At 47.2% G+C, this 17,319-nt stretch overlaps 1 pseudogene; it reads left to right on the forward strand.

The window, feature by feature from the left end:
- The first annotated feature begins 1,858 nt into the window (after positions 1 to 1,858).
- LOC120837187 lies at positions 1,859 to 8,046 on the forward strand (annotated as a pseudogene).
- Positions 8,047 to 17,319: the final 9,273 nt, after the last annotated feature.

Here is a 17,319-nt window from a genome sequence, read left to right on the forward strand (position 1 = left end):
GGAAGTAAGAGGATTGTAAGAACTTTATTTTGAACGGTGTTGGCAGTGTTGCTTTGAGAGCGCAATGATTTCAAGCTTCCATCATGCTCATCACAAACACCGTCGGACTTGTTGTTCGCAAGGTAATCCCACCAGGAAAGGACATCATAGGAGGGCGCCACCAAAACATCTGGCCGCTAATAAAACGCAAGAAAAAAATTGTTTGCAGGAAGGCTTTTATGTAACGAGAGCTCCTCGTAGACCTATGCGCTCGCGCCCGTATTTCCCAAAAAGCAGAACGCTATATTTACAAGAGACAATGACCAAAATGTGAAACATTTCATATGAAACGCATTTATTGATTGTGCAATATCTCAAAAATTTGTTGCAATGTTTTTGCAACAACTTTCGGAGAAACTAACTCCTCTAGTGAAGAGAGAACACAACAAAGATTCGATAAACCAACAACTTCAAATAAACAAAATGTTTGCGTAGTGCGTTTTTCGTTTTTATATTTGAACACCAGAAAAATTGTTTCTGTGGCGTCTCATTCGAACGATTGTTATGGTATGTTCACGGGCAGCACAGAGAAGCAGGTGAACGCACGCTGTCTTGTGAGCGTGGGCCGTCGGCCTTTCACCCGAGCTATCTTCTGAAATGTTTTAAGACTCCAAGCTGCCAGTTCTAAACACGTTAGTCCTGTTTGAAATCTGCGAAGAAAGTTCCTGTGGCAACCTTAATAGACCCTTTTCAAAAGTCAGAGTCACCTCGCGGCAGTCCCAAAAGCTCCAATATTGCTTCTCTAATGGTGGTGACAGAAGGTGATAGGAGAACATGCTCGGCTAAGTCAAGCACCCTCAATTTCGTGAATCGAAGGCGACGTCAAATGACCAACATCTTTTCCCCTTTCTGCTCTATGCTTTCGACGACGTTCGCTTTTTCTCGTGGGGACAAGCTGTGTAGTGCCGCCGTTACCGCTCATTCACACTGGAAGCGGATCCGCGTTCGCAAAGCGGTTGCGAACGCGGTTGTATAAAGATTCAGTGCAATTGCACGCGCACTCCATGACATCAAGTGCGCGTGCAATTGTACTGGATCTTTATACAACCACGTTCGCAACCGCTTTGCGAACGCGGATCCGCTTCCAGTGTGAATGAGCGGTTAGAGCGTCCGGTTGGGCTCTGCAAAGGGTGGGTATACACCTTTTCCACAAGGGCGCAGCCATCTTGAATGTCGTCAATTCTTGTATGCGGTAAAACATCGCTTTGATCTCTCCATGCCGCTGGGGAGATCAAAGTGAAAATGCTACCAAAAATGCGTGATTGTCACATATTCTGATTTTGCCTCACGGTTATTTTATCGCTTATTCAAAGTTGAAATGTTGTATTTTTTTTTTGTCCCGCATACCAGACACGGAACCTACATGACTGAGAAAAACAGAAAACAGGAAACGTTTATACCGACTTTCGTAAAGGGTCTGTTGTGGTATCACCTCCGAGGAGAAAGAACCGATCAGAAAAGAATGCCCATAGCTGCAAAACTTCATTCCACTTCAATACTGTATCGTATCAGATCAAGGCGGACAAGCTATCTGTATGCTCCATTGCCACGTGCCTTTCCCTTGCCCTCTACTACACTAACCCCTTTCCACCTTCGGCTATATAAGTAACAACACGGAATAAACTAAGGCAGTGTTATCCTGACACCCGAGTTGTCTATTCTTTCCAGCCCACAGAAGAACGATACACGGTGTCAGAAGTGGGGTGAGCTTACCAGCTGGAAAGAAAGGCTTCTGGGTGAACCGAACGTGAAGATCGACGTCATGGAGCACCTAAGGCTGCCTGAACCATTACAACTGACAGCGGATGGAGAAAGAAACTGGAAACTGTTTCGTCAAAGGTTCGACCTTTTCCTTCAAGCCACAGCAAGCACCGACACGCCGAGATCGGAGGCGGCAAAGACAGCCCTGCTGCTCAGCGTGGCGAGAGAGGAAGCCTTGGACGTGTTCAACAACTTTGTGTTCACCGAGGAAGAAAACAAAGAAGACTACGCCACCGTGACTGCCAAATTCGAAGAATACTGCGTGGAGCAACAAAACGAAGTTCACGAAAGATATGTCTTCCGCTCCCGTCTGCAGGGCGAGGCGGAACCGTTCGAGCAGTTTCTACGTACTTTGAAGAGATAAGCGCAGCACTGCAACTTCGGGACCATGGCAGACGAGATGGTACGCGACGAAGTGGTGTTTAGAACCAACTTGCCGAAGCTTCGAGAGAAGATGCTCAGGGACGAACACCTGACCTTGGGAAAGGTCGTCACCTTATGCAAGGCGACAGAAACATCAGCTCGTCAAAATGAAGTCTGGCGTAAGACAAGCGAAGGACTCGACGTTAACGCTATGAAGACCAGCAAGAACGCTCCGACAAGCCCCCGGCGCAACCCGAACTGTACGCGCTGCAATCGAAGGCATGCCTTGCGACGCTGCCCAGCATACGGAAAGACCTGCTACTCGTGCAATGGGCGGAACCGCTTCGCATCTTGTTGCCGCGAGAAAGATGCTGTTTACGAGGTACAGCATGAAAACGACGACTTCGAGGTGCTGGATGTCGCAGTCGGCGGCGCCAACAAAAGACGCGACTGACTGGTGGGCGCGTGTCTTCAAGGCAAACACCTAAGTTTCAAAGTTGACTCAGGGTCACAAGCTAACGTGTTACCACTATCGGTGTTCCGCAAGTTCAAGACCGTGATGCTGAAACCCAAGTTGACACAGGGTCACAAGCTAACGTGTTACCACTATCGGTGTTCCGCAAGTTCAAGACCGTGACGCTGAAACCCAAGTTGACACAGGGTCACAAGCTAACGCGTTACCACTATCGGTGTTCCGCAAGTTTAAGGCCGTGATGCTGAAACCCAGCGGCGCTGTTCTGAGATCCTACGGTGGCAACGTCATCAAGCACGTCGGTACATTTTTATCGCTCGTGACGGTAGGCGACCGCCAGATATGCGCCGAATTTTTCGTGGTAAAGAACGGCCACAGCGCTATCTGGGGCTTGGCAGCTAGCGAGAAGCTAGGCATCGTCAATGGCGCTGTTGAAGGCGTGTCGACGAGCAACACCGAAGCAGTCGTCGAGGAATTCCCGCAGCTTTTCCACGGAACCGGGCGTATCCCGAAGGAATACGAGATGGTGCTACGCAAGGACGCCGTGCCAATCGTTCAGCCAGCTCGAAGGGTTTCCCTGTCGCTGCGAGAGCCTCTTCGTGCAGAACTGGACCGAATGGAACGCGAAGGCATCATTGAGGAGGTCAGCAGCCCGACGGACTGGGTAAGCCCGCTAGTCATTGTACTAAAAGAAGACAGCAAGTTGTGGGTATGCATGGATCCCAGAAGGGTTAATGAAAACCTGAAAAGAGGACTCTACCAAATGCCTCGTAGAGAAGATATTGAAGCGGACTTGGCAGGCGCGAAGTTTTTCTCGCGTCTAGGCGCAAACGCAGGGTTTCACCAAATCCCACTGGACCAGCAATCATCCAAGATATGCACGTTTGCCACGCCGTTCGGCCGTTATCGCTTCCAACGCCTTCCATTCGGCATAGCGTCAGCTAGTGAGGTGTTCCAAAAAGCCCTCAACGAAGTGTACGAGGGCCTCCCTGGCATACGTGTATACGTGGACGATGTGCTGATCTGGGGTGCGACTTTATTTATTTATTTATTTATTTATTTATTCAATACACCCTTCAGCGCCCAGAGGCATTACAGAAGGGGGGAGGGGAACATACAGCCAGAGGAAAACAATAAACGAACTCTAGGTTTTGTGACATAAAGTTTGCTAGTGGAAAGAACAAGAAGAATCGTAAGCATTATACAATTATTAATATATTTTACATATCAGGAGATAAGGTACAGGCACTTTACAATAAGTCTGGAAAAAAAACACATTGTTGTATGATACCATGACAAGCGACTCGGGTAGACAGTTCCATTGATGAGTGGTAAGAGGAAAAAAAGAGTGTTTAAAGGGGCACTGACACATCAAAATCATATTTTTTTTTATTATCCGAAACGGTCGAAAACGATGCCGGGACATTACCCTCAAAATTTGAAATTTGGGAATTCAGTATTCGTGAAGTAAAAAAACAATTTCCAAATGCCGAATTCGAAGTTCCCGCGCGATCGGCGCCGGTGCCTTGACGTCAAAAATTGCGGAGACCTGAGAGTCCCCTTTCCTGTCACCACTCCCTGCTGTTGCCATGGCGACCCAAAGCGAGGAGGAAAGGAGCGAGCGCCGGCTAGCGCCGGCGTTGCGGCGGACCGGTTTTGAGCGGTGTCGCCTGTTTTCCGTTGGAGGATACAAATCTAGGAGACGGCACCACAACGAACTCCCGATTTTTGGTATTTCAAAAAGAAGGGCCGTAGTGCGTTCGCAATTGCGTTAAAAAACATGTTTTAGGATTGCCGTCATTAAATGTTATAAAGATGCCGCCTACAAAGCTTCTAAATTTCCTGATTTTTGACGTCACCGATCAAAAGAAGCGAGGAGGCGAGAGGCGGGAAAATCAAACGCCAAAAATAAAAAGGCGCGCGTGCGCGCGGGAAAATTTTTTTTCGCGATGCGGTTTTTTTTGCGTGTCTATGGCTGCAACTTGCATCATTTTAGACAATAAAAATAAATACGACCTTTGGGGTGTCAGTGCCCCTTTAAAGATATTAGTGCGGCACAAATATTCGCGAAGCTTATTCTGATGATCTACCCTGCGTGATATGAAGTGAGGCAACTGAAGGAACGATCCCCTGTTTATGCCCGTTTTGTCATTAAAAATGTTATGAAAGAGTTTTAAACGTAAAGCGGATCTTCGGCATTTTAGCGGCTGCCAACCAAGACAGTCTTTTAGGACACTCGACCTTACAGTATAATCATAATTTCCGGTCACGAAAATCGCTGCTCTGTTCTGAACTCTTTCAAGGTCGTCACACAGATACTGTATCTGGGGATCCCAGAGTACACAAGCATACTCAAGAATGGGCCTTATATTTGTCAAATACAATGTCTCCTTAACTTTCGCAGGGCAGTTTCTAAAATTGCGTCCAAAAAATACAACATACCAGTCGCTTTAGCGGTTATTTTGTTAATATGGGACTGCCAAGATAACTGCTCTGTAAAGGTTATCCCAAGATATTTTACCTCTGGGGTAACGGTCAGTGTAGTGCTATTCAAGCTGTATGAGAAAAGCAGTGGTTTAGTTTTCTTTGTGAAGCGCACATGATGACATTTATCAACGTTTAGATTCATATGCCAACTTTTACACCAGTCTGAAATGTGGTCTATATCCCGTTGCAAAGCAGTGCTATCATCAGAGCTCTGAACTGATCGATATATCACGCAGTCGTCGGCACAAAGACGAATACTTGACTCTATGTCCATGGTAATGTCATTAATGAAAATGAGAAATAAAAGGGGACCTAGAACGGATCCCTGCGGGACCCCCGAAGTGACGTCCACATATTTAGATGTTATACTGTTTACTACTATGCACTGCTTTCCGTCAGTAAAGTAATCTCTTAGCCACAGTAACACATTAACTGGAATATTTAATGAGGATAATTTAAGTAAGATTAATTCGTGTGAAACAGAGTCGAAAGCTTTTTTTAAAATCAAGAAAAACAGAATCCACTTGAGAACCTCTATCATACGAAGACGCCACATCATGAAAAAATTCGAGTAACTGCGTTTCGCACGAGAAGCCACTTCTAAACCCATGCTGAAAGGGGGAAAAATAGTTGTTGGAGTTTAGATGATTGACTAAAGTGCTAAATATGATGTGCTCAAGCTGTTTCGAGCATGCGGGTTGAAGAGATATGGGCCGGTAGTTACCTACTTTACTCTTAGATCCACCTTTATGCACAGGCACAACTCTGGCTACCTTCCACTTTGCCGGCAGCTTTGAGGATGACAAGGATTTTGTGGCAGGGTACCACCAGAGGCTGCACGATGCACTAAAGGCAGCTGAAGCAGCGGGCCTAACTTTTAATGCATCCAAATGCCAATTCGGCGTTCAAGAAATTTTGTTCCTGGGCGACATCATTAGCCACAAAGGCATTAGCCCCAATCCCGCCCTTGTGGACGGTCTTCTCAAAATGCCAAAGCCACAAGACAAATTGGCAGTACAAAGAATGCTCGGGGTTGTTAACTACTTTAGCAAGTATCTACCGTCACTTTCCCAGCGCACTTGGACTCTGCGTTCCCTGATCAAACAAGACGTCATTTTTGAATGGACACCTAATCATGAAAACGAATGGCAAGCCATATGTCAGGAGCTAAGCGAGGCGCCGCTGCTTGCTATTTTTGACCTAGGTTTGGAGACGATGATAATTTCAGACGCATCTCAAAGTGGCATTGGCTCCGCGCTCCTACAACTTCATGGGGACTGCTGGAAACCGGTCGCTTACACGTCAAGAGCGCTGAGTGAATCGGCACAGAAATATTCGCAAATTGAAAAAGAGGCTTTGGCGTTGGTTTTCGGTTGCGAAACGTTCAACCCTTTTGTGTATGGTCGCCCACTCATACTCGAGAGCGACCACAGCCCGCTGATAAAGATATCAAGGAAAGGCATAGCCGATATGCCGCCAAGAGTGCAACGTTTTTTCCTACGATTGCTCAAATACGATTACACGTTGATATTTGTTCTTGGCAAGCAGATGGCCCTGGCTGATATGCTTTCTCGGTCTCCTGCTCGTGGGAACAAGGGGGCCGCAGTCGCGGGCGACCTCGAAATCCACGCCGTCACAGTCGTATCAGCACTCGTAAGTGAAAAAACGGCTGCGAAACTTGCACACGAAACCGCTACTGATCTGTATCTTAGCGTAGTACTACGAAAGCTCGGGAGAGGAAACGAAGTGGAAAAGGCGCTGAAATCAGTTGCCGCCGAACTTTCAGTAGTAGACGGCATACATTTGAAAGGAACGAAAGTAGTAATTCCCACGAGCATGCACAGAGAGATGTTAAAGAGGATTCACGCAGGCCACCTTGGCACGGTAAAATGCAAAGCTAGGGCCAGGCAATTGGTCTACAGGCCGAACATAAACTCTGACGTCGAGTCGTTGATCCAAAGCTGTCCGACCTGCAGAACATATGCCTATAAGCAACCATCAGAGCCTCTGATTTTAAAACCAACGCCTACTCAACCATGGTACCGTGTCGGTGTCGATCTCTTTCAGTACTCCGGAAGACACTATCTGTGTGTTTACGATTCGATGTCCAATTTCCCCGAGGTGGAGCTCCTACCCGACACAACAGCCAGCTCGGTTATTGATAGACTGAATGCTATATTTTCGAGATACGGCATCCAAACGGAGGATGCTCAGATAACGGCCCACAGTTTAGCAGCCACGAGTTCGCGCTGCTTGCAAAGCATTACGATTTCAAACATGTTGAATCCAGCCCGCAATACCCCCAATCTAACGGGCCCGCGAAAAAGGGTGTACAAATAATCAAACGCATCCTAAAGAAAACGAAAGCTGCAAACGAATGCTTTTGGCTTGGCATATTAAATTACAGGGCATGTCCTGTCGAAGATGGTCGGTCTCCAGGCGAGCTGCTGCAAGGAAAGCGGCTGCGCACACCCGTGCCGGACTTCAATCCCCTTCCTGCGACACGGGTCAAGAAACACCGACAGACAGGCCACAACGAGCGGGTGCTGCCCCGCCTTAAAAACGACGACGTGGTACGCCTGAATGGAGCGTCATGGGCGCGGAAAGCCAAGGTGGTTGGATCAGCCGGGCCGCGGTCCTTTTACGTGCGTACAGAGAATAATACCGTTCTTCGGCGCAAACGTCGACACCTTTTAGCGACGAAGGAAGAATGCGAGGTCGGCTTGTCAGACGACGAAGATTTGGACGCCGACCGGGCCTCGCCACACGGAATGACATCCACAGCGCCAACCACCACGACGGCTCTACAAACGGCAACTCAGCAGCCAACGGTTCAGCCACCGCGAAGGACAACACGACAGAAGCGGCCTCCGGAGCGATTGGGTTATGACCAGCGTTTCCAGCAAACGAGCCAGAGGTGTTGAGCTCAGCGGTGAACGACCGTTGGGAAGGAGGATGTATCGTATCCGATCAAGGCGTACGAGTTATCTGTATGCTCCATTGCCACATGCCTTTCCCTTGCCCTCTACTACACTAACCCCTTTCCACCTTCGGCTATATAAGTAACAACACGGAATAAACTAAGGCATTGTTATCCTGACACCCGAGTTGTCTATTCTTTAGCCCACACAAGAACGATACAAATGCTATACCTGAGAATGAAATTTAGATATCAAACTTCGTACCTACCTTGTAGTGGCACAGATATACTTGTACTGACGCAAACAAACAAACAAAAACATCCTTCAAAAAACCTTACTACGTTAGTAGAATGTCAACCAACATAATGACAACAAAAACAATATGTGCAACTCCTCTCTATAGCTTCTCCGTTCTACCTTTTGCGGTGACCGTGAACTCACGAGAGCAAAGTTCGATGACTCATGGCGACGTCCTGTTTGGGCACACCTCCGTAATAACCAAAAGGACGCCGCCACACATTAATCAACACTCCAGGAACCGCATCGGGGCTGCCTTAGATACGCTCAAGTTCCTAAAAGACTCGCCCCCCCCCCCCCCCTCCCCTCCCCGCAGCTCGAGGGTACACCGAGCAGATAAAATTGTAACAAACACGTGCCTGTCCGGCACCGGTGTCACGGAAGTATGAAAAAGCCAACCAGCCTTTTTTGGTATTCGATCGCATCAAAAAATATGGCGTTCCCGGCGGCTAAAAGAGACGTCCGCTTCGTAATACTTAAAGCTGTTTCTAGCGGTCGGTGGTTGCACATGAGCACGGCATCGCTGCTGCTCTATACGCTCTAACGAGCAGTGAGGGAATTATTGGACTAACGCTATGATTCTCTGATATTTTGTTTCAAAGGGAATTCTTTTCTGAGGAGGTAAACGTTCATGTGGTGTTTGTTTTAGACCAGACGCCCGCGGTGGCATGGTAAAAAGCAATTTTCATGCCCCTTCCCCCCCCCCCCCCCCAAAAAAAAAAAAAAGAAAGAATAGACATGGTTACAGCCAAGCTGTCCTATGGTGCTGCTGATAATCGGGGTATAGACACGCGTGAACGACTAACGTTGGTCGTGAACGTGTGATTAAGGCTGGTTTGTTGCAGGGAATGGGTTCATTCAGCTCAGAGGAAAATGTCAGCATCGACCAAAGTCAGGATGGTCAAAGCCGCGTTTTTGTATGAATTTAGGGAACTTGTTTTACTCATCGATTCGCCACGAGAATAAAGAAAAAAAAAACACGCAATAACTTAAGCGTAGCTACCTCCCTCGTTGAGAATAAAATAAAACTTCGATATGAATTGTGCTTAAATAATTAATAACTTTGTCGCTTGCAGACTTGTATCCATTTACCAGAAATTCCTACGTGTCCCAGTATTGATAAAAACATTTCTAAGCATCTTAATTACAAAGTATCTAGGAGTAGAACTCTAAATGACCTTTTGACCAGCATCTTTCTTTGTCCTTCACGTGTTGTCCTTCACATATAAGTAAAGAAAGCAGACCAATCTGTCTAGATTTCCGAATTAGAAAACGAAACAAAAAAACTATCATTTATCATTCTCCTACGCAAACCCCCGTAATCTCACAACATACATACTTCTCTTTGCCATCATAGAAAGCTTTCTTTGGGCTTTTAATCAGCATATCTTCGCATATTTCTTGCACTCTACTCTTTCCGTCATGACGTTACGTCTTTCACCGGGAAGTTGGCCATTAGGGCTGAATTGCCAACAACTCGTATACGCCAATCACAACAAAAAACGAGCGGGCGGTCTTTCTTAGCCTACATGAACGCGAATACATATTGAATCATCATTTCCTAAGAAAAAAAGAAAAAGACAAATGGAGTCGCGCCGGATTGAGATGACAGAACGAGAGGTTTTCGAACGTCCGGAAGCTTTGCTTTTTGTAGTTATTCGTTGTTCCATTCATTATTTTTTTTCGGTGAGCGCTTTGTATCTGCTTTTGTGCGAGCTGTGGGCCGTTACATCCAAGTTCCATTAGACGCGACCTTGACCCAAATGGTGCGGGCAACTGGCGTCCGATTACTTTGGGGACCTCTGGTCGTAAAAAGCCACGTCTCCATCAGGGATCAAAGCAGAGTCATAAAGCAACTCGGCGTCTGGGCCCTCCGTCGTAGGGTAATGGGGATCGGGTAATCCGACGTGGCAATGGGTCTGGAATGAAGTTCGTCGTAGCCAAGGGAGATGGAATGGAGATTCGGTTTTATCTGCGGATGAGATTGAATGCCTTCTGACTCGTGTTCTTTTTTTTTCTTTTTTTTGGTGGTCCGTGTATTTTCTGATTGGGGGAACTTGCGTTGTGTCAGGGTGCAACCGGACTCCACTCCAATGACCGAAGCTCAATCATTTTCATGGATGTTCAACTAACTGGAGACTTTCGTGTTTCTTCTTTTTTTAATTTCAATAAGGTGATCTAATTATTAAGCGCGCTTTGAAACTGCAGATCCGTGTATTCAATCCTCGTCGTCAAGAAAACCGAAAGAATGACGAACGCGCGTCGGAGCAGTTTTGATCTAGCGGTCAAAGCCTGCAAGTAGGAGAGGTATTAGAATGCTCATAACCTAAACTCTGAGTACAAGGAATAAGATAATGGACAAGACGACAGAACATCACGAATTCGGTTTATCCCCCAAAGCCAGCCACTGTTAGGTATTGGCACATAAACTTCATAGTTCGGCGGATGGTGTGAGCAATGTGAAAATAAATGTATTAAAAAAATAAGAAAAAATGCAGGAGAGACATAACGGAATTAAGTATGGGAATGCTGTCTCTGTCAAACCCCTCGCCAAGACAAACATGGAAGGTTTGACGGCTTGGTAAGGGGAGCGGTCGATCAGCGGGCCCGACAGTCACATTTGCATACCAACCGCTCGTTGGTGCAACCGGCGAGGCTTTGCTCAAACGCGCGAGCAAGCAAGCAAGCGCAGCAACAGCCGTGCGTGCCAAGTGTGGGGATCTCCCTGATGAGCCCAGATTAGGAGATTATTCACGGCAAATCCTCCATCGTTTACCCACGTTCTGCCTGGCGTGTCGCTCGAGGCCTGGCCGATTCGCCTTTGTTTGCCTGTTTTCCCGCACCACCGACCAGACGCACGTTGCAATCCTCGTGTGCCAATATTTTCTGTCTCTTACTCGTATCCGTGTCGGGCTGTGCATAGGGAGCGCACGTCGCTGGAATTGTTGACGCGAAGTCAGTCGACGTTCCACGCGTCTGTTTGCTGAAGAGCCTGCTTTCGGGTTTGGGGAGTTTTGTGTGCAGTGCATCTAATTTAGATGCCTCATTACGCGCGTGAGAGGCTCGCGCGCCGTAAAGTCACCTGGGATGGCGGTATAATACCTTCGCTTTAGGGTGTGCGGTTAGCGGTGCGATGATTTGTAAGGAAAAAAAGATTCCCTGGTACATCTCTACTGTAGTCAGCGGATTGATCGGGGCTCTTGCAAATACATACGAATGCTTGCACTAGCGAAGATTTTAAATGAAAGATACAAAAACATCCGACACAGCTACGGGCAAGTCTGGTTCTTAATAAGCAGACGACGCGTCGCGCGGAAAGTCCCGGCGTTAGCCTCGACCCTAAGAACCTGTGTTACAGAGAGTTTCCAACTGCTTGATCTTGGTCATGTGTTTGATGGGCCGCGTTTTCTTTAAGCGCTACGAGGAGGTGTCGAAAGGGTTCATCGTCTGTAAACGACACCGCCTTTCCACCTGCTTTCCTCGTCACCACGCAAAACCGCAGCGCATGCGCACTAACGACCAATCTCCGCTGGAGGCGCTTGCCATTAAATTGCAATTCCCCGTGGTATGAGACGGACTCTCTCCAGTCGGCTTTCTATGGCCACCCAATGTAGGCAACGCCATCTCGCGGCGCACACGGGCGTAAGAGGAAGAGGAGGAGGCTTGATTGGGAGAGGGGTAAACACGCGGGCCTCGGGATCGCTTCCGACAGGCCTAGAGTATACGGGAGGCCATGCTTGGGCGATTGACTAATGGACCATTTCCGAGTTCACGGCTAGAGGGTAAGCATATTGGACGCGCCACTTACTTTCCACACCTCATCTTTCTTGATGCATTTCCGTCGACTCGGATAATCTCACAAATGTATACCGGAGATCGAACAAATGGGGATCACAGATAACGGAGTTAATTTCGACGCATGTTTCCCGCACAGCAAAGTGCATTCTGGCCATCTCCATATTCCGCCTGCAGTGATCCTCAGAGTGACTGTACCTCGTCTCACCTTAACCTGTAGTTCAGTGAATGCTGCAAGCGCAAGCCGCTTGCTTGTTTTTTTGTTTTTTTTTTCACCTGCACGAACGCCCGTGCAAAAAAGGCTCCTACCAAAGCTGCCCTCCCGGTTTTGTAACTTTTGCGGCACGATGAGGTACAGCTCTCCCGGCTCTATTACGTTTACGCCTTATTTATTCTTGTGACATTACGTAATAATGTATTGCTTAATCTCAAAGTCGCTTATTTGCGTTGCTGAGAACCTAGGCAAGTGAACACACGCAGCGCGATCTCCCCATCTCATTAGCCGTGAAAAAGAAAACGCGTCACCCGCAAGCGTGCTTCCCGCAGCGCTCGCGAGCTTAGAGGCAAAGTAGCATTGCTGAAACGAACCTGGCACTGGCCGTTTGTGTATCGCTATCATCTACCCTCTTCGGGATATCCAATCTGATTAGATAAAAAAAAGAAGATTCGAATACTAATTACGTAGCCTCACTCTGGGGTAATTTTCGCTCAATACCCTAAGCTTTAGTGGGTTTCGCAACGTGGCGTTGCGAAAGCGCTGCGCTTTCAACACGGGTTCTCTCGGGAAAGAAACACGTGGCTAACGAAGGTCCGCGGTTGCATGCGGATAGGTGCATGTGGTTCACTGACTCTAATCTGTGATTGACGCCAAGGTTACGATAGCTGCGCTGAGAGAAGATACTGACAAAAAATAAAAACGGGTCAACAAATATTTACTCTCCTTATGAAGCAGCAGAAAAAAAGCTTGTTTTGTTGTTCCCCTTGTGTAAGGGATAAAAAAAAATTAAATAACCGCTTAGGAAATATATATATATTATGCCAAAGGTACCTTAAATTGCACCGTTCTGAACGTTGTTCATTGCTCTACCATGAACATTTCTTTGCTTACGGGGGGTGAAATTTTAGTCGACTTTACAGATAGGTGCAAATCCATGCCCCTCTTGTTAAAAGCGCTTTTTTATATATGAAAAAAAAACGTATTGTAATGACGGCACTGAGCAGGCTACCTTGAATTCAAATAGAAGTTAAGCGGCAAAAAACCAGCTTGAGTTTTGTTTTAGTTTGAGGTTTTACTCTGCAAGAACAGATGTATGTTCCTGTGATGGTATTGAAATGCGAATACTAGGTAAAACTCAGTGAGCCATTGTTGATCAAGAAATAAACACCATCGGCCCCACCTCCGCCATGTCTAAAGTCACGCGATTTGGTTCCCTGTCGTCAGAGCCTCGGTGGTACTCAAACACACATTGAAACGAAGTACAAAAATAACAGAAAAACATCTAGCTTGAAAAGTTTGAAAACCTCGTTTAGACAGGTGATGAAAATTATCTCCGAAAGCATTCATGTCTACTGATGTATTTCGATTACCTTCATATATATTGCTGACTTTGTTTTTAACGCGCCGATTGTGTTCGATCTATATTTATGTAGCGTTTACGTGGCGTCACGCGTGAGAGTTATCTCGTCTAGGCATTTTTATAGACCTACGCCTATCTTTAAATGTTACTTGTAGTGTCTATCAGCATAGTAACTCCTAAAACGTTGTCATCAAAAATATTGTACCATTTTGTTGCAGATGCAGTCAAAAGGCAATCACGGATTAATGACGAATTAACTTACCACGGACAATGCGCCAATATTAAATCGGTCCCTAACCTTTCATAATCTGTCAAAGACCGGGCGTTCCTGAGAGAAGAAAACCGTGTTTTTTTGGCCCGCTCAATGAGCGACACTACTTGTCTCATTACCCTGGTGTCGTTCTTGCAGTCGTTCGACATAGAAGTCATCCTAGACATCTAGGACGACCTCACTTGTCACATTAAGTGAAAAACAAGCGGCGTCGGCGTTGATGTGCCTGAAAGATGGCCATAAAAATACGTCATCAGCGTGATGTCATCAAGCGTCATCATACGCCATCAGCGTGATGTCACTGCCGGAGCACCGTGTGCAAAAGGTGCGCTTCGGACTTCATCTCTGCTCGTCGCGTGCTTCGCGCGATGGATTGTGAGGCGACCGCGTCTACATCTACGGCCTCGGCATCTGCAGCAGCGTCTACAATCTACGGCGGCTTCCGTAGGCAAACGTTGCTTCCCACCCAAAATACGCCACAGTCTCCTGTGTCCTCCTCTAGGCGTCATTCTCGACATCGTCCTAGACGTGGTCCTCTAACCGCCGTTGTCGATGACGTCGTAGATGTCGTCCATGAAGCCGTCCTAGAGGTCATCCAAGAAGTCGTCTTAGACGTCGTTCTTGACGTAATCCTAGAGGTCGTCCTAGAGGTCGTCCTAGAATACATCTTAGACGTCGACCTTGACAGGCTTTTGCCTTCTTATACGTAAGCAGTCTTAAGTGTACGCGTGTAATTTTTCTTTATCAACAAAGAACACTTCTCAGCAAAAGAATATTGTTTTCTTTCTCGCTAACGATTTTGTTTCACTGAAATAGATGCTACAGGTGCCCACGCACTCTGCACTGCCCGCCAAACCCCCGAATAGCCAGAGCAGCGAAAGCATCTTGTGAGAGGGCAACAGGCGTGAAACAACTCGACTCGACGCCGCATCACGAATTTCACTGCGCCCCACTTGGAGGACAGCGACAAGCCCGTTTCTTCCTTTCTTTCGGTAAGTGTCCCTCCCGAAAAGGAGGGACACGCGCCCTCTGCCTGTCTGTTCGCGTGTTGCTTTCCCTTGTGGTGGGCGTCCACTCAAGGAAACATTTCGTCTTTCTCAATTACCCATTAATCCACGAAACGTCATATTTTCACTCTTTCGTGTTCTATCGCAAGCGCTAGAGTCCCATTGGCAGAGAGCTTGAGTTTCCTGCGATGCATAGGTTTCTTACGCGGGCCGAAATACACGGTTCTCTTTTCTCAGGAACGTCCTGTAAAAGTGCCCCATTCGGAAAGCTCGGGAGGCTCTGAAAATCGGATGAATCAAAACGAAAAGCTAGTTCCAGTAAATTAGGCGGTGTGTAAATGCAGAACGTTTCTAAAACAAATTGGATGAAATCCTCGCGAGGTAAAAAGCGCTGGATCAATTTTACAACGGTCATAATGTAGGTGGTTATTTATCGTGAAAGGAACGGCGAAGTGGATATTTCTTTTTATATATTCTCCAATAAGTCGACGTTCACTGGCGGAATTTGAACAGTTTATGTTGTGCGAATATTTCATTAATATTTTTCCTCACTCCCACAAGGTTTTTGTTAAAATATGTTCTCCTGACGTGTTTTTTTTATTATGGTAGTTTAATTACGTACAAATATCTACAATGATTAAACAGATTCTACATCCACTGCTCCACTATCCAGACGGTAGCCGAATGTCTCTAAAATATCTCCAGATTCAGTTTAAAGTCCGGGTAATATAAGACGAAACAAAAAAAGTGTCCTAAAAACGTGGAAACCTCCGAAGAAATAAATTAAAAAAATGTTTGAAGTTTGGTGAGTAATCTAAGGATGTTCAAAACGGTTCGTTCTGTGGTTGATCGACTGCATTCCTCAATCAATCGCCAGTGTTATAGTATCATCACACTTTCCAAAACCTCTTTCGCTGCTCGAGGACCGTTGAAACAGTAGCAATACAGAAGCGCATTCCCTGTTCACAACAAAGTTACCAACAGAGTGACAGACCATGCATCAAGCACTCAACAACACACGCGCTAAAAACCGAACCAACAACAACGACCGGATTTTCCCTGCCACTGCTCCTCTTCGTGACTATGTTCCATCCGCCGCTTCTGGGGCGACGGCACCCGAACAAGAACGGCCTTGCCGTCGCTGCAGCAACCTTGCAGACAGACGCATACCTGCGGCTCGAGACGCACACGCAGCCGAGCCAAGCCAGAAGGAGAGCACCGAGACATGTTGCAACACCGGTAACGCCAAACTAACAAACAGTTTCCGCGTGTTGCCCTCGAAGCCACCAATCCAATCCGAATTCGCCGCTCCCCCGCGCGCTCTGCGTTGCCCACCAAACCCCCGAATACCGAAAGCATCGTGTGAGCGAGCAACCGGCGTGAAACAACTCGACTCGACGCCGCATCACGAATTTCGCAGCGCGCGCGCCCCACTTGGAAAGGAACGACAAGCCCGTTTCTTGCTTTCCTTCGGTGCGTCGTGTCCCTCCCGTAAAGACTGTTTGATTTTCGTTTCGTTCGTTTCTGTTGGCGTGTTACTTTTCATCGTGGTTTGCCGGGTTACGTACTACAGGCTGCAGACTGCGGGATCCCTGGCGAAGTGACTGGCCGCATCGGCGAGCTTGTGCGCTGAAGAGCGAACGTTGCAGTCAGCATTGAATCAAAAGCAAAAACGCTCCTGGTTGTTATACACGATGGAAAACTAGCTTCCGCGGCAGCCCGGTGGCCAGTTCGCGGGACGACGAGGGCGGCGTATTATAATCCCGCCGTCTTTTTTTTTTTACTTCTTTTTTGAGTATATACTTTGCTGAACGCGCTGCTGAAACTGGAATCCCAGAAGCGACGGATTTCCATTAATTGCCCCTCATGTATTAATCATGATGACCCGCGCGAGAGGGATGACGATGAGGAATGGTGCGAAGAGAAAGGTGTGTGCGTACGTCGCGCGGGGAAAAAAAAAGAAAGAACGAAAACAAAACAACAATCTACTTAATCGGGGAACGAGCAATGAAGAGGACGACGGCGAGACCTAAGAACAAAAATAACTGCGAGGCGTAGAGAATGAAGACAGTAAAAAGGAAAGTGCCGGCGAGAAGAACACCATTACTGTGAGTTTTTTTTTTTTTTTTTGGCGATGAGAAAAAGGTAGTCATCCCTTAAACCCGGCATGGCGCCTGCGATGGTGGACACGAGCGGAGGATTTGCTAACTCATTACGCAGCACCTGACTGCCGCTAACCTGCCCCCTCTCTTGCTTGATCATCGTGCCCCGAGGGCGCTGTTTAATATACCACTGTTTAGTCTTCGCTCCTTTTATTATGGATCTCTCG

Source organism: Ixodes scapularis, unplaced genomic scaffold (genome assembly GCF_016920785.2).
Source record: "Ixodes scapularis isolate PalLabHiFi unplaced genomic scaffold, ASM1692078v2 PGA_scaffold2__306_contigs__length_199485367, whole genome shotgun sequence".
Lineage (NCBI taxonomy): Eukaryota > Metazoa > Arthropoda > Arachnida > Ixodida > Ixodidae > Ixodes > Ixodes scapularis.